The sequence below is a fragment of the Perna viridis genome, chromosome 11 (assembly GCF_037379345.1).
Source record: "Perna viridis isolate PV_CMFRI_1.1 ecotype Kerala chromosome 11, ASM3737934v1, whole genome shotgun sequence".
Lineage (NCBI taxonomy): Eukaryota > Metazoa > Mollusca > Bivalvia > Mytilida > Mytilidae > Perna > Perna viridis.
The window spans coordinates 38610673-38629874 of NC_142455.1; the positions used below are offsets into that span (position 1 = coordinate 38610673).

Genomic DNA, 19202 nt, shown 5'->3' on the forward strand with positions numbered 1-19202 from the left:
GGCTTGCTATAAATGTAAATAAGAAACAAGGTTCAGCAGTTTTCTTCACCAAAAAAAATCTTAAGTATAAAATGGTCTTTAGATATCGAGTCACAATACTTTTATCAGCGATGACGTCATAACTTTAAATTATTGAAAAATGATTGCAGTCAAGTCAACCAGGGTTTGATGATAACATCTAATCAACAAAATAAAAAGTGAATTACCGTAACTGAAAACTAGGTTGTCATTAGAATACACCTTATGCATGTAGGGAAATACATGTACATAACATTTTCTTTTTCCACTTTGACCACAATCTTATTATCAAAACAGGCAAACTCGACAGTAGCTTTCTTTTTTTTTCGGCTAGTGCATAGTGTTGAGTATTTCTATTTAGTGCAGTTTTCTGGCTTGTTCGAAGAAAATGAGAGAACGTGTACTGATGATATCTACTTAGTTCCACTGCAATCATTGATCCCACTATCAACACAGAATCATATTATATTAGCCACAGTGTTTTAAAATTAATTACAAAAAAAAATGATGTGTCATTAAATTATATTTGAATGGTTATTTACAAATGTATTCTTATATATGTACATAGACACAAATTAGAGGTAATTGAAGGAGGAACCAGTGTTTTGAGCAGGGGGTTCACATTAGAGGTAATTCAAGGAGAAACCTGTGTTTAGAGCAGGAGGTGCACATTAGAGGTAATTGAAGGAGAAACCAGTGTTTGGAGCAAGAGGTGCACATTAGAGGTAATTGAAGGAGAAACCTGTGTTTGGAGCAGGAGGTGCACATTAGAGGTAATTGAAGGAGAAACCAGTGTTTGGTGCAGGAGGTGCACATTAGAAGTAATTGAAGGAGAAACCAGTGTTTGGTGCTGGAGGTGCACATTAGAGGTAATTGAAGGAGAAACCAGTGTTTGGTGCTGGAGGTGCACATTAGAGGTAATTGAAGGAGAAAATCAGTGTTTGGATCAGGAGGTGCACATTAGAGGTAATTATAGAAGAAACCAGTGTTTGGTGCAGGAGGTGCACATTTGAGGTAATTGAAGGAAAAACCAGTGTTTGAGCAGGAGGTCCACATTTAATCAAAACACATCTTCAATAATCATATATATAGCATTTAGCATGTATCAGCACAGAATTTGACACTGACCTCCAAACGAATTCATATCATAATGAACGTACATGTATGAAATGAAGGATTTTATAATAAAGAAAAGTGTAATAACAAGAAAAGAAAAAAATCCGCAAGCCATCCTGGCGCAAATTGTAAATAATACTTTAAGTGACTCCCAGAGAGGGAAGCGTGCTTCACAAGCGGGATATAGTAACACTATACCGTGACTGAAGGAACCTGGATTCCATCTTCGATTAAAACTGAGCACATGTACCTATAAAAAAGATATGAATTTGTTCGTGAGCTTAAAAGTTCAAGTAATGTCAAATGATTATATTTTTGTAATTCTTTAATGGCTAAAATTTATTTTCACTTGCATCACAGACTAAGTGGTGGATCCAGAGTTTGCAGAGTGTTTGCAACCCCATTTTAATGGAAAATTATTTTCATTTGAAAAATTGACAAGAAATGGCAAAAACTGCCTCATCACCCCACATTTTCTGATGAACCCTGGCTGGCACCGCTCCGTATGAAAAGCGGACCATTATGGCAAGCCAAAGTGGACAAAAATGAGTATTTGCTAATATTTAAAAATGATTTTTTAATATTCCAAATTCATTTTCGAATATTAATTTTCGAATATTACAAATTAAATTTCTAATATCCCAAAACACTTTTTGATATCAAAAAATCCCTTTTTAATATCAAAAATTCAATTTAATTTCTAATATTCAAAAAAATATTTTTTAATACTAGAAATTGATTTTCTAATATTAGAAAATGGGTTTGTTGTATTCAATTACGATTAAATAAAATATATATAGATAAAAATGATTGAATTTCTAATATTAAAACGTAATCAAGGGAACCAAGGCCACAGCGGCAATTAAAAGAACGCAACCCACGGACAAAGACCAGATATAGAAAACAAACATACACAACAAAGAAAACAAAGCAACTAAAATCATACATACAAAGTAACAAAAGTAAATGAGCAACTCGGATTCCACTAAAAACCGGGAGCACGGACCAGGTGCACCGGTAGAGTAAGCGTCCTCTGCTTTTACAGAAACAGCCGCCGAGTTGCTCATAAAAAGTCAAATCCGGGTAGACAAACGAGGAAAGGACCCGTTGAATAAATCAGTTTTCATGGTGCAGATAGATACACCATAACGATCCACAAGTTCATGATGACGACCATAAAACTTCTGTAGTGATGACTTCAATCTTGTAGCAACATAACCCTGTTCCAGAAACCTATTTGTTAGAGTTCTAGCGCGATACAAAAAATATGCGTAGTTTCAGTAAGCTCTGGCATAACGGATGAGTTGTGATACGAACACTCCATACGCAAGCGCCGAAGGGATGTTGCCACAGATGAAAGGAAAATAGACAATTCTAAATGATAAGTCATTACGTTTGTCGTAAAGTTTAGTCAGTAGTTCTTCTTTACCATCGATTTCTAAGTGTAGGTCAAGATATGAGGCTGTCTTCACAGCGTCTGTAGTATCCTTTATCTCCAGTTCTTTTGGGTAGATGCGATGTATCAAATCCCCGAAATTAGGATTGTCTATAGATAATACGTCATCTATTTAGCGGCAACTGAGATTGAAAGATCTAGCCAAACGATATTCGTTCTTTCTGATCAGATCAGCTATAAAGTCAGCCTCATAAGAGTGAAGGAATGGGTCAGCAAGTAAAGGAGCACAAATTGTTCCCATTGGAATGCCGTTTATTGAAAAACACGTCCACCACACTGGACAAATATATTGTCAATTAAAAATTCCAGCATTTTGTAAAGATTTTCCTCTGTATATTTGGAAGATGATGTGGAATTACTTCTTACAGAGTATGAGGAATCTCTACCAAGAACTATATATTTGTATCTAGATGTACCATCTTTTTGAAAAAAAAAACAACGATGTATAAAGATTTTAGGTCGGGATTTTAACTGAGTATGGGGAATAGAAGTATACAGTGTTGACAATTCATAAGTTTTAATGCTGTTATATTCAGAAAATAGTCTTGAACTGATTGTCTCCAAAAGATTTTTCGAATATTTCAGGATCCACAATGAATTAATACCACTACGGGAGTAACAAGTGTTGTGGTAAGACTGCTGACTCTCTTTGACAGTTGTGAGTATAGAAGTTAAAAGTTTTGAAAGAAGCTTGGTGGTACATTTTGCAGATCCAGCTATGAAACTTTGTTTGTATGGTTTCTTGTGGAGTTTATGAATCCAGTACATAGACGGTAAATCACAATCATCGGCCTTGGTAGAGATACCAAAAGAGGATAGCAACATATTTATGGTTTTACACAATCTCTTCTTTGGAGAGAGTGGTAGCAGTATAGGTTTTATCACTGCTATTATTTTCTACGTCTACCTCTGATAATAAATATTGGATGTAGAACGTGTTGCTTTGGACTTTGTCTGCTGGTACGACAACATATTTTTTCAACGTATTACAAACATTTTGTAACCTTCACGTATTTCTTCTGACAATTCTAAATACATATCATTTATCATTAATTCCGAAAATATTTTCGTCTTACCGGATATCTGTTTGTAGGCTAGATTTAAAACATTAAAGAACACAGATGATTTGTTGTTAAGTAACAAATATTCGATGAAAGAGGTATTGTTTTTAACAAACCATACAAAGTTAGTGGCCACACATCAAATAGTGCAACCTAGATTAATACAGCTTGTCAAAATAGCAGAGCAGTAGACACACCTGTAAACCTAGACCAACATGAGGTTACAATCAAGCTGTCAACAACAAATAGACCAAGAGCCGTCTTTTTGATTGAATGTTTCAGATTAGTCAGATAAATCAATCGATCTTTTCGAGTAAATCAGCACAATATATGGATTAATTTGTAAATAAAGTAATATATAAATAATTCTCAAACTTGTCTGGACTCAGCAAACCCAATTGTGGAAAAATAATAAAAAAAATCCAAAATTAAATTTGGTGCCGAAAATATTAGAAATTCACCTCATTTTAAAGAAGATATCGGCAATAATCATTTTCAGCTCGCGGAAGTTGAGTTCAGCTCGAGCTCGGGATTCCCGAAATACTGACTCCATGAAAATATATAAACAAAAAAGCCAGTATAAACACTGTTTCTGAGTAGTTGGAGTTCGTACGTATACACCCGCAATACCATTATTGGGTGTATATAGTAACAGGGGTTTCATTATTTTTTGCAATTCACGTACCTTTTCTTTTGTAGTAGGTAATTTTCATTATTTTCTGTTTTAAAACTTTAAGAAATTTTAAATTTCTAGAGATAACTTTCAGTAGCTTAGAAGGGTATAAGTAACTGGTACCGCCTCTTAAGGCATTAGGAATGGAATTATAGTCATCTTTCAGTAGTCTTAGCTGCACACAGGTCAGTTGTCAGGAGCAATTTCAAAACGACAGTTAAGTACAGCTGATCGGGAAAAACTCTCTATCCCAGTTTCACTCATTCATGAAAGTAACCTCCGGTTTGCCTTAAACCCGGAACCTGTTTCCACCACACATTTTTCATTTCTGACAAATCACGATTATTCTTTGAAACATCCAATTGTTTTATAATATATTCGACACAAGCATACGAAGTTCGAATAACATGTTAGCGTAAATCTTTCATGATTTTTGTTTTGTTTCAAAAGCACATATACACAGAAAAAAAAACAGTCAAAAAGTTAGTTTTCCTAGATTGGGTATGTAGGATAAGTTGATTTTGTATTTTGTATTTTTTTTTTTTTTGTCTGTCTATGATAATTACCATTTTATGTCATTTAACCATTGTTTTGATTAGTTAAACGCGGCTCATAGCCATTTCCATAATAAACAAGAAACTATCAACACAAATTTGATGTAATCTATCAGTATTTGTCTTTGTCTCTATTCGTTGGATGATAATGTAGAGTAAGAGACTTTAATTTACACTACCTGGTAGAATAAAGACATTTTAAGGGATATATTAAAAAAAAATTCAATTGCATTACTGTGCGTTGCTCACTGTATTTGTAGTGGGGTTCTTAGTAAAACTTTTGAACGTTTTAGTGCTTTCTAGTTAACTATTTCAATTGGTCCTTAGCTATACCTCTAGAACTTTATGGTGCTTTGTTTATTGTACATTTTGTAGGCTTTAGGTTATATTTACGCCGTTTAAGTGCGTTTTTAGGATAATTTTTTTTTGTGGTTTTGAGATATTAAATGGACACGTGTTAAATCACATGATACAGAAATGGTAGATTTCAATTTGACACGAACCATCTTTGAACTCCCCTGAAAGAACTCACGAAACTGTAAACAAAAGATGCTATATGCTTAGCAAGTAAGTTTCCAGATTCATAATCTACTAATGTACTATTTTTTGATTTGTTGAATGGTCTTTGGATGTGTTTTCGACGGGCACGTGCAATCATACACGTAAATAAGATGCGCCATGTGATGTAGAACCCCGTATTACCGAAAACCTGTCTTTGTCCCGAAAACCAAGTGTATACATTTGACAACCTCAATAACATACGTTTTTGTGGTATTGTTGATTCCTACGTTATTTAAATATATATGTAAATAAGTTTTTGGATACAAAATTGTTTTTTATGCATATTACAACACTTTCCAAGTATCCAAAAAAGTATACATGTAATAATCAACATCAGGACACATATTTTCAATCTCTACAAAGTTTTTTTTTCTCCAGTGGCTACGATATGATTCAACAGCTCATAACTCCATAGAAATATCTATTTCGTAAACATTGTTTATCATGATTATTTGGATTCTTGTTGGGACCTTAGTCTTTGTATCCTCATGCATGTAATGGCTAAATCCAGCAGAGTAATACTTTATGTTCATATCAGAGAAAATTTTTGAATTAAACAAATAAAAACTTCTCCACTTCTATATGTGAATTTGTTAACCTCAAAAATACTTGTCTTAGAACTCTGAATTTCCCTGTCTATTCGTCTGCAAACTTACTTGGGTCATGGTGTCATAAAATCATGGCGCAGTTCTGACCAGTGAGATTTTCTGTTTTCAACAAGGATCTAAAAGAGAAGGATTAGCTATATATATTTCATTTATTTTTCTACTTTTTATGATTATGAAATACATGTACCTTAATCTTTTTTTGCAGCAGTGATTGAACAGAACATGGCACATGCTTTTGTCCTTGACTTCTGTATTAATAGTGCCAGCCAATTTAATGAAGACTGATAAGATACTCCTTAACTCCACTGAACTCTTAATACTGGGCAGAAAGACAATCTGTTAAAGTATTAATTTTCGGGGGGAAATAAAAGTGTGACAAATGGTACTCACAAAATTGATTTTTAACACTATATTAGGCCAAACATTTTTCAATTAGCGAAAACTGATACCAGCTAATATGTTCACTTGACAGAATTCGCAAAAATTAGCAGCCGTTAAAATGAATATGTTTACAGTAAATGTTAATGTAGGACCATTGATTATTGTACTATTTTTCTGGCCATTACCAAACTGTTCTAGGTAGAAATCCTTCAAACTATCTATTCATCCAATATATGCAGGAGACATGATATAGTTCAACTTAATACTGTTGGACGTGTTTTTATTGATATTTCAGTTTGAGGAAATATGATGTGTTTATCAGTAGCTTACAGAAAAAAAGCAAGTACCCTTTGGTGGTAGATACATGTACAGCTTGTACATTTTTGCCATTTTTGATAATGTGGTTGTATTGTGCATCAATCTCAAGAGTTAAATCTGATTTTTGTAGTTTGTTTTATTGTTGTATTTCCCCACCACTGTCCCGGGTTAGGCTTGTTCTACCCTGCAACATACTTATTGTGCTTGTTCCAAGCCAGGGACCTGTAGTCCAGTGGTTGTTTTTTATGTTCATTGTTAGTTCTTTTTTTATAGATAAGATAAATTTTCTTCTTTTTTAAATAATTTCACTTTATTTATTTTGGGGCATTTAAAGCTTGTTTAATGGCATGAGTTTTACCTAACATTGTGTCACTGAAGACCGTGTGGTGATTTGTTGCATGGCTTCTGGAGGAGGACTGTCTCATTGGCAATCATACCACATCTCCTGTTTTTATATTTCTTTTAAGTATATTCAAGGATTCGAGATTCTAGCGAAAATCAAAAGAATGTAATCCAGGGACAAATATCAGACATGGAAAACAGACAAACATAACAAAGAATATAAATAACTATATATAAAATATAAAAAAAAAAAAAAAAAACTGGAAGCATGGATCAGGTGCACCGGTCACCATCCTTTGATTTTGTAGAAGACCTGCCGAGTTTCTCATAAAAAAATCAACTCCGGGATAGACAAAATAGACTGAATTACCTAATTTGTCAAGTAGGTACTCATCTGCTACATTAAAGTGTGAGTTTATCATTAGTATACTGACATGTTATCATTGACTATAATTTGGTGGAATATTTATTATAAAAATATTGTGTATAAAGGGATGAAATATTCATCTGATCTATTATTACGTCTCACTAAAGGTGATAATACTGTTAAACTAAGCAAAATTATTTTTTCTATATATAGCAAAGATTTCATGATTAATATCATGAAATTCTTCTCTTTTACAGATTTGAGGTCAATATGAAATATAAAGAATACAGATACAGAATATATAAAAGACGTGTAAAGTTTGTTTAAAGTAGCACAATATACTTTATCACATTATTATATTGGAAACACCTTGTCCATCAATTCAATGTTGGTCTCACTCAACTTTGCTACTACTTATCTTTGGTGCATGTAGTCAGCTTTAAAGTGATGAAGCATCATAGTTGCTGCCTGATATCAACTTCAGGTTTTATGGAGTTGGGTGTGAATATCACTATAACACACAGAACTTTATATTTATTATTCATTGATATATTTGTCTATTCTCTATGCAACTTACGAATTCTAGTCATATGCACGTCTTCTGACTCCAAAATTTTACAATGTCAGAGGTGACAAATATAAGCAAAGTGAATGTTATAATTTATTATGGACTTTCAGTATTACAGTATTTTGTTTTATTCATGTAGTGTGGATTTTAGGTTAAACTTTTTTAGCTCACCTGGCCAAAGACCAAGTGAGTTATTTCCATCACTTGGCGTCTTTGGCCGTCGTCGTTAACATTTTTTCAAAACTCTTCTCCTCTGACACTACTTGACCAATTGGAACCATACATGATATGAATTTTTCTTGGTGTATTCTACATAGAACTGTTGTAGGGATTTATGATCCGTCGAAAAATATGGCAGCTCTTACTAAAACAAGAACATATGCGTCAGACAGTAGTTTTTCGCAAATATCTCCAAAACCGTCAGGTTTAGCCAATACATACATAATTTTTTATCAGTTATATAAAGCATTATTAGAAATAAAGGTGTTACTCAACGCAATCGGGAGTAATTGGACGTAAAACACAATGACACTCCTTAGTAGTTAAATGGATTCTTTATTAGAGGTCTCAGATATTAAGGAAAATATAAAGTTGAGATGAGACCCTCACATGAGGGTGTAGGGGTCTGGTTGTACATAATACATGATGATAATAAATAATACAGGCACACAGCAGCTCATTTAATACTGACTGGTTACATCATAATACCTTCATTCCAAAAATAAGATGCACAGAATCATAATAAATGTGCAGAAAGTCTAGGTAAAACTCATTTTGTTAAAATGCCTTCTGCACTGCTTGACTTGTAATACTGCAGTGACAAGAAATTGGAGGGAAAAGTACAGGTGATAAAGGAATTTCAATATAAGGCAATTCAGGTAAATCTACCTGGTAAAGGTAGCCACAAGTTTCTTTTGGTATATAGCTAACATAGATTTGTGTCTATTTTTTAGTATATTTGTTTTTTTTTTTTCAGTTTGTTTCACCCAAAATCATACTTTGTCTTCACTTTACCTTACTTTCTAACAATATCATTGAATTTCTTCACATCAAATGATTTCAGACTGTATATTGTACAATTTTCAGTAAAAAGAATTGCTGAAATCAAACTGTAACCAAGGAAGGATGAGGAATTTTACAAGTACAAGTAAAGGGAAAGGCAGAGACAAATCACGAAAGTTATTTGCATAAAGTGGCATTAAAGGGCAGCGGTACATGTTATAACTGTAAATGGTACGGGACAATGAAAGACTGGTAAAATTATTCAGAATCACTTAACAATAGAAAAGTTGTTTCCAGGTCAAATAACTTCCATAAAACTAATTAAGTTTTTGATGTTTGAAAGATGTTTCATTAGCTATGAACTGTAATGTGAATGACAGTTGATGATAACATCATAAACACGCTATATGGAATAAATGTAAATATATCTAAGTTGAAGAAAATACATAAAGTTATATTGGATAAGATGTCAACAGTTATAAATGCTTGACTGTCAAAAGCAATGATAGAAAAGGTTTGTTCCTACAGTTCGATGAATAATTCTTTTTTGTCAACTTGGACCAAAGTTTTCTTGGAACCATGATTTGGTTATAATATCTTTCTGTCTTTACACCATGGTCTTTTTGGTTTTGTTAAGTAAATATCAGAACAACAGAAAAGAATTATTTGATATAAGACAATTTGATCTGAAGTCACAAGTATATGTCAAGGGAGGTAATACTGATAACATTAATGATATCATATTTCATTTGTATCTTTTATACTGGAGTATGTATTCTAAATAGTATTTCATTTCTTTTTCAGACTTTAAAAAAACATATTCTGTATACTGTAAACTTAGATTAGAACTGTGGTTCGTACAAGTTATAAATCCTGGGAGTAAACCTTAGTTTCTAGAACAAACTGTGGTTTAAAAGTCAAGGTATGTATTTGGAGGATAGGCTTTAGTTTCTAGTGATTGTAGTAAGAATTAGTTCCAAGGTTAAATGTTAAATTAAAACATGTAGTTAGTTAATTTAATGACATCATGATTTTCGAACAGATTTGAAATTACAGCAATAAAGACTTTTGAAGTAAACAACGTGTTAAGTAAGCTGTAAGGAATGCTTGTAAATACCTGTATACAAAATGTTGAAGAAAAAATATCATAAAGCAGTGATATCATATAAATAAGAAAACAGTTAAACCTTTGATGAATAGATTTGCTTTACATAAGGATTATAAAAGGTCTAAAATACTGTCACAAGAGATTACAGTTCATTAAGTAGTGATTTTCTCCATTGATATTTATGCAGTAGTTTGTCAACTTTATCGGAAGTGTTTTGTCATCCTATAAATAATTGGCCTTCTATGAGAACAGCATTCTGTTCATACTGTTAGCATGTTATTAAAACCACGGCAGTTGTAAATTATTGTAAATATGTTTGTGCCAATTAATATTAGTGTTATTATGGATTCTGTTTATCTCCCATTTTAAGCCTACACTGTGAGTTTTCCGCAACCAATTAAAAAGTGCCAACATTTGTTCAATACAGACTTGATCCTTGGGAATTTGTACGGCGACTGACCGCGAGGGTCATCTGTTGCTGTAACCCAATAACCCCAGGATCATGTACCAATTTACCAATCAGATGAATGCATGTACAAGATCACGCATGTATCATGCATGCACATCAGAGATAAATCGATCTTACACTCATGATCCATAGAAATCCGATACAACCATTTATAGATTGACCAATCTATTATGACTTGTAATTTAAAAGACAGAAATTCTTTTATTTTCCTATAAATGTTCTTTCCGTGAGAGACCATATTTATATTGCTGGTTGTTCCAATTTTAAACATGAACATCATACATGTAGTCAGTTCGTACATACATGTAGTCAGTTCATATATATATAAGTTATCTAAGGCATTGTTAGAAGAGATTTGTTCTAACATTTAATGAAAGAAAACCTGTCCAAGATGTCCTTTATTTTCTATCAGAGAGATATTTATTTCTCGTTATTTTGACATTGTTATATGACTTAATTGACTAAAGTGAATTAATATTTTTGTAGGACAGACATTAAATTATTTATCTCTTAAAAGTACCATTCGTGTTAAGCCTGAATCAGGACTTCCTGAACAAGATGTGTGACAACGGAGGTAATATTGATAACCTTACAGATATCATTTATGTACACAAATCTGAAACATTTCCCTTTCAGACTCTTAAAACCTGCAAAAAGTGAAAAGTACTTAACATGAACATCATACATGTAGTCAATTCGTACATACATGTAGTAAGTTCATATATATATGAAGCATGACGAATTCTGTCCTAAACAACTGTGCAACATTTCAAAAGAATTCATTAAGATTCTCACTCAATTTTTCACCCGGATACAGGTGAGAGGGAGGATGGTAAAGAGAGAAAAATTGCATAACTTGAAAAGTGTACTTTGAATTAATCTGAAAATTCAACTTATGGTCAGACAGACACGCAACCGCAAAATTTTTCTTAGGGTATCAAATAATACCTTGCCATTACTTGCGGTGATGTATAAAAAATATGTACCTGTTTTTGCTGATTTTTTTCATAATTTTAACTTTAAAGGTTTTGCGAAAATAAGTATTTTGAGAAAAATCCAGCTTGTGTAGAGTAATGAAATCAAGTGAGGATCTAAAGCTTTCTGGACGTCTTAAAGCATGCATTTTACATGCATTTTTTTCAAGTATTGCACATATTTACATGTAAGCTCTTTATTACCCACAATCAACATCATTTAGTTTCACCTATTATTTTTAAATTTTACTAAATAAGACTGTGTTTACCTTTGTGCACCTCAATGACATCGATCTGTAAAGTGTAATATATTCCTGGGTTTATGACAAAGACCAAGAATTCAGACAAAATTCTCAATTATTAACAGACCTAATTGTCCAAGGTCAAGAAACAAAGCAGAAAATAGCAAAATCAGAAGTAAATATACAGTAAAAAACGAATGATAACGTTAAAACTTGCATTGAAAAATCAGAATTCCGATATAAAGTTAATTGAGGTCTGTCTATAAGTAGATTGGTGAATAGTATAAGAATAAAATGTTTCCCAGAGCACAGCTAGCATTATAATTTAGAAATGTTTACATGTTGCATTCCTAGTTTGCAGGAAAGCATCAGTTACAGTATGGGATAAAGGTTAACTCAGTTACGGGTTAAAGGCAAATTAAGGCAAATCATTGACGACTGTCACATTCATACTCATAGTATTATTGTGAGTAAATGAACACTAGTAACTTTTTTTCACAATTCTTGAAGGAGCGAGACATTGTTTGTTTGTTTGTTTGTTTGGGTTTACCGTCCGAGCAGCAATATTTCAGCTATATTCAGACGATGAACATGAAATTGATGATAAAATGAACATGAAATGATGATGATGAAATGAAAAAGGGATGGGACACAAGGACAATGGGGTCGACAAATTTTGATTGCCACTGAAAATAGGGAGAGGTGGGTAGGGTCGGGCAATTTAGCCTCCTGTGGCGGAGCCCTATGGTTCCTACTCGGGGAGAATACCACAGTAGGGTCCTTTAACGTGCGAGGAACGTGGCATCTTTCCCAACACGGTGCACCACTATGGTTTGCGGTCAGGTTTTCCGTATTATAGCCTGACAACCCCAGCATGTAACACGCCAGGGGTACCCCATTCCACCACCTGGGGCACACACCCCAGTTGCTCTGTGGACAGAGCGCCCTAGCCCCCGGCTAGGGTTCTGAGCACTATTTAGTCGCCTTTTACGACGAGCTTAGCGCTGCTGCAGGCCTATTCTTTTAACACCCTGACCTACACGGGGAAGGAGTGAGACAGGGTGTGCTTTTTGTCAGTCTTGTTGTATTTGTCTTTGTTAATGATCTATTGTATGATACTGAATGTTCAAATTCTTATACCGGTGTCATATGATATTTTGACCCCCGCGAAATATTGACCCCGAGGTTAATATATCATATGATATCTTAACTCCGGGATCAATTTATCGTATGAATTATTGATCCCCAGGGTAATTTTGACATAACCCCCGTTTATGATATGTTAACCCCTCTGTAGGGGGTACATTTATCACAGACCAGCAGTTAGTATAGCACAACAGGAGATTAAAATATCATAACAGGGGGGGGGTGTAATTTATTGGAGCAGGAGGGGGGGGTAAAGTATCGCAGCAGGGGGTAAATTTTACGCAGGAGGGGGTTTAAATGTCATAAAAGTAATGGTAATTTATCGTAGCAAGGAGGTTAAATATCGCAGCATGGGGCTAAATTATCATAGCAGGGGGCTAATTTATCGCAGTAGCGGATTAAAATGTCATTACAAAGGGGGGGGTGGTCATTTATCTCTGGGAAGGTTAAAATATAGCAAAAGGGGGGTTAAAATATCATAACAGGGGGTTAATTTAACGCAGCAGAGGAGTTAAAATGTCACAGAGGGGGTTTAATTTATCGTAGCAGGGGGGTTAAAATATCGCAGTGGGGGCGCCAAAATATCATAGCAGGGGATTAGTTTATCGTAGTAGCGGATTAAAATGTCATTACAAAGGTTGGGGGGGGGGGCGGTCATTTATCGCAGGAGAGGTTAAAATATAGCAAAAGGGGTGTTAAAATGTCATAACAGAGGGTTAATTTAACGCAGCAGAGGAGTTAAAATATCACAGCAGGGGGTTTAATTCATCGTAGCATGGGGGCTAAAATATTGCTGTGGGGGGATTAATTTATCGCAGCAGAGGGGTTAATTTATAGCAGGAAGGGGTTTAACTGTCATAACAGTAGGGTTAATTTATTTCAGCAGGGGGTTAAAATATCGCAGCATGGGTCTAAATTATCAAAAGGGGGGGGGGCGGTAATTTATCGCGGTAGGGGGTTAAAATATCTGACTCAATATTATGATACAACAATATTACAATGCATTTTCTGTTTTTCTTAAATGTTACAGATTATCTCAAATGCAAATACATGGCTTTGCTAAGTACAGCATGATAGAACTGCAACATGTTGAACGTAGGACAAGTGTTGGCACAAAATTTGTTTAAAAAAAAAAAGAATAGGACAACATATTTGAAGTTTTTACACACTGTTCCTAAAAAGATGGTAGAGGGAAAGATAGTTTTGGTAGGTCTTTGCCCCACCAATTTTGGAAATAAAGGGCTAAAAAGGGAGAAAATTGGTGTTATCATTAGAATTGATAGGAAAGTTTATTGTTGATTGATTTTTATGATTCAGATGTCAGTTAGTTACTTTTGAACTTCTGTTAATTTTTTTACAGGTTAGGCTTATAATTAACCGATTTGGAGTCAAAGGGGTACAAAATAGAGCCACACACCCCCCAAAAAAACAACTTTTTTAGATTACCTCCCAAAAGGCCAAGTAAGCTATTGCCATCACTTGGGGTTCGTTGTCGTCGTTCATCGTCGTCGTTAACAATTATACAAAACTATTCTGCTCTGAAAACTACTTGTCTAATTAAAACTAAACTTGGTATGAATATTCCTTGGGGGTATCCTGCATAGAACTAATGAGGGGATTTTTTTTATTTGTTGAAAAAAAAAACATGACCGTCGTTACAAAAATAGAACATAGGAGTCAGACAGTAGTTTTTAGCATGTATCTCCAAAACCATTAGGTTTAGCTAAATTCGGACTTGGGTAAAAGTGTTCAGCATAATGAGATCTAGCTGTGGTCAAATTTTTGTTGTAATCCTATAGGCCATGTTAGAGTTATTGCCCTTTTGCAACGAATTTGCATTTTTAAATGTTATTTCTTTCGACACTACTTGACAATTGAAACCAAACCTTGTATGAATGTTCCTTGGGGTATCCTGCATAGAACTGATGTTGGGATTTTTGATTCGTCGAGTAACATGGGCGCCGTTACTAAAAATAGAATATAGGAGGCAGACAGTAGTTCTTCGTATATATCTCCAAAACCGTCAGGTTTAGTCAAATTCTTTCAAAAGCTGAAATGAACCTTATTATTAGGACTACAAGTCTTCAAGGATAAAGTTGTAAGACGATTCCTTGTAAGAGTTATTGCCCTTAAAAGGGGAAAATGACTTTTTTTTAAACTGTTTTCGGTCAATATCTTGAAAACTGTGAGAGATTAAAAAGAAATTCTATTGTTGAAATGATCCTGATGATAAGTCCTACCAACGACTTCTTGCGTCAAAATTGTTGGACAACTTCCTGTTAAATTTATCGCCTTTGAAAGTCAAAACTCAACCAGGTGAGCGATTCAGGCTCCTGGGAGCCTATTGTTTATTATGGAATATAATTTTCTTTCATTCTTTATGAAAATCCCTGGCTGTGTTCAGATATCCCAGGCCATTTTCAAGTTATAGATGGTCAATGTGCCACACCAAAAAAAAAAGTTTTTAAATTTTTGATAATTGACTTTTTTTATTGGATTCCATATGAAAAATTCCGCCTGGACTTTTTAATTTTGGATATATCTCTTAGTTTTTTTTAACTAAAAGGGCTGCCCCCCTCCCCCCAAAGAAATAAACTTTTTATCTTTGTTCAGATTTTAATTTTTCTTTCATTTTCAATCAGATTTCAGATATCTCTTACATTGTTCAAATAAGGGCCAAAGGGGACCACGCCTCCAACAAAAACAATCATTTACACATTTTTAAATTTCAAATTTAAAAGAAAATTTAATATTATTTTCCTCTTGAAAATTCAGATATGGAGATATCACTTAAATTTCTATGAATTTTAAGGGGTCAAGGGACCATGCCCCATAAGATTTTTGCAAATATGTAAAACAATAGCTGGGTTAAGCTCAAGTCTGGCAGGGAGTAAAATATTTCTGCATGATGGGATGGACTTTTGCCGAATAAGTAGTGCACAAATGGTCCCCAAGGGAATTCCAATAACTTGACAGTGAACAGTTTCGCCATAGCGTATGAAAACAATGTCTTACAGGAATTCGAGTGATGTAAGCATTTCAAAAGAAGTACTTTTCATGCTTTTCGTTATTAAGAAAGATCTAAAAGTATTGGAACAAATATATTTATGAGATTATTTGGAAGTGCAGTGTCTAAAGTTGAAAAATAAAAACTTTGAAAAATTGTTTATGACACACACGACGATGGACACCAAGTGATACCAATAGTTATTAATGTCTTTTAGGACATGTTAGCTAAATATGTCCACTTCTCAGTAAGGGGTCTAAGATTTTTTTTTTTCAACTTTCTATACATGTTTTATTTCTAACATCTATTTGCATTCTGTGGTGAGACAGTAAACTTGGGTATAAGTGAATAGTTGTACAAAAGGATTCATACCATAAATATGATGGCTATGGGTGAAGCTAGGGTCATGACTTGAACCATTTGAAAAAAGAAAACAAAAATGGGCCTGCAGAGAGCATTTTCCTGGTGTTCCCAATGTCTTGCATAGAAATTAATAGATCTATATCAGACGTTTTGTATCCCGCTAGAACTCTAATAAATAAGCTTCTGGAACAGGGTTATGTTGCTACAAGATTGACGTCATCACTACAGAAGTTTTATGGTCGTGATCATGAACTTGTGGAACGTTATGGTGTATCCATCAGCACCATGAAAACTGATTTATTCAACGTGTCATAGTTTTCCTTTTCTCGTTTGTCTACCTCGGACTTTTTATGAGGAACTTGGTGCGTGTTTCTAGAAAAGCAGAGGACGCTTACACTACTGGCACACCTGGTCCATGCTTCTAGTTTTTTTGTGGAGTTCGAGTTACTAATTTGCCTTTGTTACTTTGTATGCATTGTTTTAGTTACTTCATGTTTTCTGTTGTGTATATCTGTTTTTTCATGTCTTGTCTTTTTCCCTGGATTATATTATTTTGATTACCGCTATAACCTTGGTTCCCTTAATTATTCTGTGCATAAGACCATTAAACCGAAAGAGTATGTTCCATTATTTATGGCCACAGAAAAGACTCTTATCCAATTAAAATTTGAAGCACCAGACATGCATATATATCATCCTCAATTTGAAAACAAAACATTGAAAACAAAGTGTAAAAAAAAACTTGATATGCCAACCTTTATTGCTGTATCCACTTGATATGAACTCTTTCGTCTTCAGTGCATTATTTTCTCAAATTCTGATAATAAATTTAGTTAAAACCATCTAAAAAAGTGAGACGAGACGACCCTATGTCTGGCTTTTACTTGTTTCATGCCTTATAGGTAGTAAAGTATGGACCATTATGGCATCTGCTATTGTATAATCCTAGTAAAAAAAAATATTCCCTTGATTTCTTGAAAACACAATCAAACAACTTAATCTCATATAGCCCAATTATTGCACCTAGCAAGGAACTGTATGCTTTCAGGCGCAGTAGATGACGTAGCATAAAGAATAATATACAGGACTTGAAAACGTACACATGTCCCAGATTTCGCTGAAATAGACGATGTAGAAGATGGTGTTGCTGATGGCCCTGCTACCTAAAGCCCAAACAATATAGATGACTTTGACAATCTAATCTCGTAAGTCTAAATGCCGCATGTACCTCTGGATTATCAAATGGCATATTTCTCAATATAAGTGAATGAATGGTATAAATTGTGTGACATTTTGGAAAACTACTTAACCTCAGTATATTTTTTTCATTATTTTAGGCTGTAGTAGGTGGACTGATTATCCAAACCCCTAAAGGAGTTGATGATGAAAAAGATGAGAATGGATCAGAATGTAGTGATATGGAGGATAATGCGGATAATAAAATGAATGAAGACGAACTTGACAAACTTTTGTTTTTTTTATTCTAGAGAAAAAAAATAATAAAAAAATCAACAAAAAATCTTTTTTTTTTAATTCAAATCTCACAAAAAAAATGGTGTTTTTCAAAGTCTTCAAAAGTGAAAAAAAAAGTGTCAGGAGAGTGCTAGAATGCATGATTTGGCTTCATTTACCCCAGAGCTTCTGACTTAAGAGGCCCCCAGACCCCTGGCCGTCCTAATTTTTCGGTCCACTTGAAATTTTTCGGTCCAGTCATTTTTTTTAACTGGACCAATGTCCACTGCCTTACTATTTTTAATTTCTTTAACTGCACCTAACAATTTTATTCTATGGACATACGCCTTCATAAAATTTCATAAAAATTTCCCATAAAATTATAAAAAAGAGGGGTTTAGGAGGAGTTGTGCTTACTCAATTTAGATTATATCCCTTTGGAGTCCTCCGACAGCAATTATATTCTTTCATGTACATCTACATATAATATGCAACGAATCCTATAAAATTTCATCAAAATGCCTTAAGCGTTTAGAAGGAGTTGTGCTTTAAAGACATGTGGAGCTGAATAAAAAATGTATCTAACCTACACTTTTGCTCAACCTGGTATAGACAAGTGAATCTGCAAATTGGAAGTCACCATACCCGATGAATATATGAGTATGCTGATATACAAAGTGATGAAGTTAAATATAATTAAATGAAATAGCAAAAATATTAATCTAATCAAATTAATTAACCGGATATAAATAATGCCTCTAGAGAAATAAAGTACTTCTTAGGGGACAGCTTGATACGTAGAGGTCAAACCCAAAACAGTTGGAGCAAGCATGGACACATTTGACCAGAACCAGTCGCTTTTTGGCCCTTACTGCAACATGGTTCTAGTTAAACCTGCAAAATCAATCCAAAAGTCCCTACATGGAAAAGACATGTTTTATCACCACAATAAGTCCACGTCTTGACTATAATGGTAGAAAATATAATGGAACAATATCATAGAAATCCCTATGCTTCCACTCGAACTATTCAGATTAATTCTTTGAAAGGGTAATCAATGGAACCAAGGTAATAGCGGTAATCAAAATAATGTAATCCAGGGACAAAGACCAGACATGGAAAACAGACATACACAACAAAGAACATAAAGTAACCAAAATCATACATACAAAGTAACAACTTGGACTCCGTTAAAAACTGGGAGCAAGAAACAGATGCACCGGTAGGGTAAGCGTCCTCTGCTTTTCTAGAAACACCCGCCGAGTTGCTCATAAAAAGTCAAGTCAAGTAGACAAACGAGGAAAGGAAAACTATGACCCGTTGAATACATCAGTTTTCATGGTGCTGATGGATACATCATAACGATCCACGAGTTCATGATGACGATCATAGAACATCTGTAGTGATGACTTAAAA

The 19202-nt window shown here is 34.1% G+C and overlaps 1 long non-coding RNA gene across 2 annotated transcripts; it reads left to right on the forward strand.

Annotated features, from left to right (window-relative positions):
- Positions 1–5176: 5176 nt before the first annotated feature.
- LOC148603999 (uncharacterized) lies at positions 5177–17825 on the forward strand. Of its 2 annotated transcripts, XR_015916709.1 has the most exons (7): positions 5177–5445; positions 7713–7767; positions 9110–9277; positions 9830–9947; positions 11089–11176; positions 17383–17539; positions 17672–17825. It is a non-coding gene; the product is annotated as an uncharacterized LOC148603999 (long non-coding RNA). The 2 variants fall into 2 exon arrangements; XR_015916710.1 differs by lacking the exon at positions 17383–17539.
- Positions 17826–19202: the final 1377 nt, after the last annotated feature.